Source organism: Mytilus californianus, unplaced genomic scaffold, assembly GCF_021869535.1.
Source record: "Mytilus californianus isolate M0D057914Y unplaced genomic scaffold, xbMytCali1.0.p SCAF_4, whole genome shotgun sequence".
In the NCBI taxonomy this organism is placed as follows: Eukaryota; Metazoa; Mollusca; class Bivalvia; order Mytilida; family Mytilidae; genus Mytilus; species Mytilus californianus.
Genome location: NW_026262690.1, coordinates 79,817,196 through 79,824,357, shown reverse-complemented (window position 1 = coordinate 79,824,357; position 7,162 = coordinate 79,817,196).

Here is a 7,162-nt window from a genome sequence, read left to right as displayed (position 1 = left end):
AATAAGATGTGGACATCGCTCCATAAACATTTAAAGATATCCTGAAATTGAATTGTGTATGACTTGAAATATATAAATGATGAAGCTCCATAAATATTAACCCCCTGCAATAAAGCACTTTTGACCGATTATTTGTGGAGGTCCTGAAATATTTCTGGAAATCCCGAAATCGAAGTAGGGAGGACGCATGTGCTGTATGTTTCTGATCCCCAAAACCTATTAAAATTTACATTTATCATTGTTTTCATTGAATTTGGTGGAAAATTAATATTTATGCTTAATATTGTTAAAGCTATGCTACATTACGATAATGGCAATTAAATACTAATTTGAAAAGTAAAAGCTAGAAATACGGCCATATCGGAGTCTTATCGAACATACTCCTTTTAGTCATAGGTATAAGATCTGATAGAAACAGACTGATCTTTAAAGAAAGGAGGTATTTTCGACTGAACTGATATACGATGAAAGACATTGCCTTAATTGATCTTAACTGGTGGCATCGATCCCTTGCATTTTTTTTCTCGAAAAATTCGTGTTCCTTTGAAGTACAGGTATATCGGTAGTCTTTTACAGAGACCAAGTGTCTGTGCTGAAAACGAACCAAACAATTATTTTTATGTAGTAATAAGTACCAAGGCAAAACAATATATTAAATGTTGGGAATTAGTTGAAGGACATGTTTGGCGGTCAAATTACAACTTTGGAGTAGGGGGTTGTAATAATACAATGTGAATAAAATTGACGGATTTCAAGTGCTGCCATGACAGCGCGCATCTCTGTATTGACATCCCTTTCCGGGCTTCAACTGAAAAAAATTAGTACGTTTAATGAGGACTTATATGACGAAAAAGCACCACTAATGGCAAATTCGAATTTAACCGACCAAACAAATAGTTAAGCAAACATATATAGTAACCAGTAACATGAAACGCGCAACAACAAATAACTTCATATACCCTCTCCAAAATGGCTTCAGGAGTAAAATGATCAAGTGAAACACATGCAGCTCCTTAAATGTATTGACGATATCACAAAAAAATTTTGAAAACGGATCTGCTAATTCTAAGACTTCTCAAAAGCATTTGTCAAGATGTCCAACAGTCTACTTTATCATTAACTAAACAACTATGGCATAAGAAATCAAGATAAACAGGTGGATACATGATTTTTCACAAACAGATTGAGAACACAAGTAGTAGTTGTCGAAGGCAAATAAATCTGACAACGTGAAAGTATAGTATCTGGAGAACCACAAGGATCAGTTTAATGACCCAGTCTATTTCAGTTTTACATAAACGACCTACCACAAGGCCTACACTCACCAGTTATACTGTTTGCAGACGATATAGTAGTATACTTGACGGAGATTCATTCTGAAAAATGCAGCGTCATCATATCATCGCAAATGATATACTAGTAGATTGGAGAAAATGCATAAACAGCATCACAAGTAAAGCCAATCAAAGCCCTGGTTACCTACACTAAAACCTCCACATCAGCTCCAAGTCCACCAAAAAGCATGCTTAGACCACAATTGGAATATACCAGTACTGTATCGGATCCCCCGTATCAGCGAAACCACATCTATATATAAAAAGACAAAGACACGTCACACAATATGTAGCCCTGTGGCATAGAAATAGATCCAATGTCAGCAACATGAATAATGAACCAGGATTGAAAATTCATGAAGAAGCACGACTCATCATGTGCTATAAAACATGACCTGGTAGCCATAGACAAGACCGAATACTTGCAAAAATCAGCCAAAAGAAGAAGTCTCAATCCTCATTCTTAGTAATCTCTTTCATTAGATTAACATTTTAACGTTCATAGGAGAATTACTAGTTTTTTTCATTAAACATCCCAACCAGAATGAATAGCGCGAGGATTCGTAGGTGTTTTCAGGAAATGCATCCTGATTCTGAAAGTCCATTTTACTGTGAACAGAAAACGAGAACGGTGCACGTTTCACTGTGTTATTTCCTGCATGTAACCAAGTGCCACTTGTTTATAGTTGAAGACAGCATGTTGACATCTTCTTCACGTATACCTCGCCATGCTCACGTATCCCAGGTTTTATTAGGTCATAGGTCTTCTTTCATATCGATAAATAAAAATCAATGACCTAAATTTATGAAATTTCAAAATAGATCTAACAAATTAGGAAAAAAGCTTGAAAACTAGCTCGATGAAACATTAATTTAATTAATAATTCTGATAATTGAAAGGCATATAGATCATGTATATATAATTTATTCTACACTACCGGTATATAAAAGTTTATAGACCGAGGACAGATTTTAAAGCAGTTAAGGTACTATATTTCGTTTTAGAGATGAAATTATAATGGAAATCACACAATTGGAAAAATTGGAGGCATGAATGCCTCGATAATTCAAAGAATAAACCGAAACTTCTCAATCTTATTTCTTTTATATACCCCACTGGACCTCGTTTTGTTCAGGTTAATCCATAATCCGTTTACACACCGGTTGCGTCCCCTGTAGTTGTTTTTATAAGTTTCAAAGTTAGTAAACGAATACACAACATTTAGACCAAACTAGCATAGTCATGGTGAGTTAAACTTTAAATTGTTATTACTTCTGTATAGACTCATTTGCATCTTATTTTAAGAACAGATGAAATTTGATTCATGACCTGATTTTGACTATATGATTATTGACATTAAATGACCTATAAACATAAAAATTGTGGCTTAGTGTGCCAGTTCATTTTTAGTTTAGCGTAATGGACTCAAGATGGTAACATAAAATGAGAAAAAACGTCGTGAAATTACAAAATTTAAAGAGGACGATACGATTCTTGCACTCAAAACGAAAGTGAAACACGTGGAGCAGTTAAGCAGAAAGTAATGCAGAGAGTGTGTCTGTCGACAAATTGCTTTTGAACGACAAAGAGAAACTGGAATACGATCCATCATTTGCATTCAATATAATGAATTGTAAAAGGCAAATGAATGGATAACATCACTGGCGAGTTTTTTTTTCATATGTTACAAAATCTTTCTACCATAGAACAGAAGATAGAAGTTGAAATGCTCACCACAAGGTCAATTATAGTGTTCTGTAGTGGTGGCTTGGATCTTTTTTTCTGTATTTGATGGTTTTGTCCGTTTCCTATATTCATTAAATCATTTTACTTTATATTGTCGTTTGTTCTTATTGTTCGCTGTTTATACGACCTGCTTGTGTGTGTGCTTAGGGATCAGAGTATGTCATTATAATATCTCTGGACAATTTTCCACAGGCACTTTATTGTCTCTGAATTAAAGTATATAGGTATTTTTTTAGAGACAAGTGCCTGTTCAGTTTTCTCACTTAACGTATTTCATGGTTAGTAAATAGTTAATCTGTATGGAAACTTACACAGTATACACGCCACGTACTTCAATAAGCGAGTACTGAAGTGGATTTGTAACGAACATCATAAATGTACAAGGCAATGTGCAGTTCAGATAATAAACACATGTATGAGGGTCTGGATGGGGTCCTTCATTTATTCTTTATTTTTATGTCCTTTTTCTGTAATCTTTGTATTGCCCATTATTGTATATTTTTTATATTATATAGCACCCCACTATTCTCTATTCTTTTTTTTTTTACCCCATCCAGGTCCTCTTTTATGAATGTACAGTGAATACAGTATAACACCAACCATGATAAAAAGAGTAATGTGAATTAAATAAACGTCTCCCGAATTAACGGAGAGGAAACTAAGGAGTAGCCGTTGTGTCCATCAGTGATCGAAATCGAACGTGGATTCACGAGACGACTTTTAACTAACTGAGAACATGAACTGCAGTCGTCGAGAAGAATTGACGAAATTTCTAGTATACTATTTTGCAGACGGACAAAAAAGACAACAAGATGAAAATTTCGTCTGGCATCCAATGAGGCATATAATTGAGAAGAGATTGGCAGTATACCTTTCTAACACCTTGAAGAAACAGCAATGATAAAAGACTTGAATGGTCATTGCAAAATTACTTAGATAATTAAGGAGAACATGACTACGTTTCAAAATTAAACGAAAGGCACAATGCTGTATCAGACAAAGACAATTTATTAGCAAGACGGACTCAAAAAAGAATAATCTGGAAAATAGAGCAATGTAAAACGAGTTGAGGACGATGACGATGGTGATGACAATGATAATGAACATGGTGATGATGATTTCATTGAATATATCATACATATTTAGGACTACTATCCTATTTGTGTCATATGAATATGTACAACTTACTCTCTAAAAGACCGGCACGCCGACTTGCACGGATGGAACACACGGTCTTTGGTATAACTTTTTCTGCCTATTATGACAAATATTCAATCTAATCAACATATTACTTTATTACTAATCATATGTTTTCTTATTTATTTTTGATATATACGCAGTGGTCTCCGTTGATGTCTGTAACTGACATGTACAGTATGTGTTCGGTTATACCCGTGCTCTGTGCGAGATGTCAAACGATGTGGTTGACTTATAGATTGAGAAGAAAACGTTAGTACATGTATAATCTCATTAACTACAGCCTTACAACTACCACTTGCACTTCAGCTTACTGAAAAAAGTAGTCCTTATATTGGCGCCATCTTCGGCATCCTCGCTGTCACATAAGAGCCACATAAAAGCTACAATGGTACAATAATTACAGAAGTCGCACGGGAACCATATATGCCATTTTCTGTTACAGAAACCACATTTGAGCCACACATATATTTTATTATTTTTACTCGAAATAGGAGCAGTAAACCGTCCATGGTCATTTCATTAAACAAAGCCGGGAGGCCGACAATTAAGAGAAAATCTCAGTTTTTTTTAATTTCAAATTGGGAAATCCATGCATTTGTTCGTTTGTTTTCTATCTTTCGTACTATTAGCCAAATGACTTTATATGCACAATTAGTTATAAATAAAAGTAAACGTGGGGTTTTAGACGTCAATGAGACAACTACCCACCGACACACATTACCAACAAAAAAAAACACCCAAACTTATCTAAATTACAATTCACAACATTTGATAAGATAATACAAATGACAACAACAGGCGAGATTCCTAACCATGCAGGGACAGACATATAACCTGGTGATATTCATTTTTTTTTATATCTCAACCCTCCCCTAGTCTAGTCCGAGGGTCTATTTGTAGATTGACTAAGACTGTGAAACAACTGCCCCAGATATTCCCGTGACAAACTATCGATCAGAGCAATATGAAATCTTCTCTGATATATAGCCACCGATATTAGAGTGTAGACAAAACGATTTAATATCAGCAGGCAGGTTAGATATCTTAAGTTTGCTGTCAATAGCTAAAAGCATTCTTTTATACAATAAAGTTTATTCTTGTTTTATTATTACTTGACAAATGTGCTCTTTTGTGCACTTTTTGTTCAATTCGTTATTCCACTGAATTAGATCGGGATCGATTAAAAGGGGGTAGACGGAAATACAGGAAGACGTGACCATGGCAGGTGCAATGTTCAGAACAATCATATAAAGAATAGCAATGTATAATAAGGGAATGTTCTGTTAGTGTAGCCTTTTCTCTCGTTATGCTCTATGCTGGCCAGTGAAGCTTTTATTATAGGAGGTGGTAGAGTGCATTAAATATATTAATGAGTAAGGTGTAGCTATATATTATTTGTAAATTGATGGTATACGACACCAATTAAATGTTGAACACTGACCAACGAAAAACAATTGTGCTTTTCGTAATATTTTAATTCGAAATGACGTGCTTCAGATTATATACAAAGTGCAGAATGTGTTTACAGTATATATATAGGGAATTTCATTTCGGATACATGTAAATGAATTTCGTTTCAAATTTTTAGTGATGTTTACAAACAAGAGAGCAATTTCTATGTTTACATGTATACCATGTTGCCTGCTTTTTACTGATCGTCCAGTGGTAAATATTTCTGGAATATTTATTCTCGACAACGCAGTATGCTAACCGTTAACTCTACCCAAACATACCAAAAATTCGGATGGGACCCTGTTTTACTTTTAGGTTTCGTTATGAATATGAAGAAAATGCGGAGTGTCAAAAAAGATTTGATAAAGAAATTGATAGTGCCTCTTCTTTAATAGGTAATCCCATGTATTTGTAGCTCAATCTCCGAATATAGTTTTTGTTATTTTTTTGTGTTTGCTTTGTGTTCAATGTCATTTGCTCTTATATCTTTATATTTTTTTAATTATTTTGTATTTTGACTTTTCCGAGGAGGCGGAGCCAGACGGTGCAATAACAATTTCTTAAGATTGAATTTAATGCACTCAAGTCTAAGCTACATTCATTCTTTGCTTTTCCTATGACAAGCGATCGGCAAGGGGATAGGATAGTGCAATTATATATATTACTATCTCGCTCTTAGATCAAGGGGAAAAAACTACCAGTCATAATCACAATATCAGAAGATGATTATTTTAAATTAAACATAAAAAAAATGTATGATTGTAAATGATTTCATGAGATTGGTATAGATTTGGTCAACTGACATCCGTGTTCTTTAAAGAATATTTATGCAAGCATTCATGATTTTAGTCAATGATATTGTAATAAATTTTTTTTTGATAACAGATAATGACATTTCTAATTAAACATCAAAACATGAGGTTTTGATAAAAATGACTTTTAATGCCTTAAATTCAAAATAGGTTTAGTAACATCCGTGTACTTTTCAATAAATCCAAGTACATTTGTACTATAATTTATGCAAGCGAAACAATTTAGGTTATTTTGTTTATTAATGATTAAAATGTTTCAATTCAACTGACAAAATTCGACAGAAAACCAGAACTTTCGCTTCATCTGTTTTATTTTCAAAGGGGTAATTTCATTCGTTATCTCTCGATAGATTTGAGATATACAAATTATATTGTATTCCATTATACGTCCGGTTTCGCTCAAACTTTAATTATTTAGAACGCAATAACGAATTTATAATTGAGTGACTCAATATAATTTTCCAGCATATTTCAAGTAAAAAAAGCAGGAAAGCTGCTTTTCTACCTGACTAAAATACAGATGCTTACAAGGTTGGACACAGGATCTACATTTTAATCAGACTGGTCGCTTCTGAATTATTGAGTGTGTCTTTTAAAGTATAAATGTTACATAAATT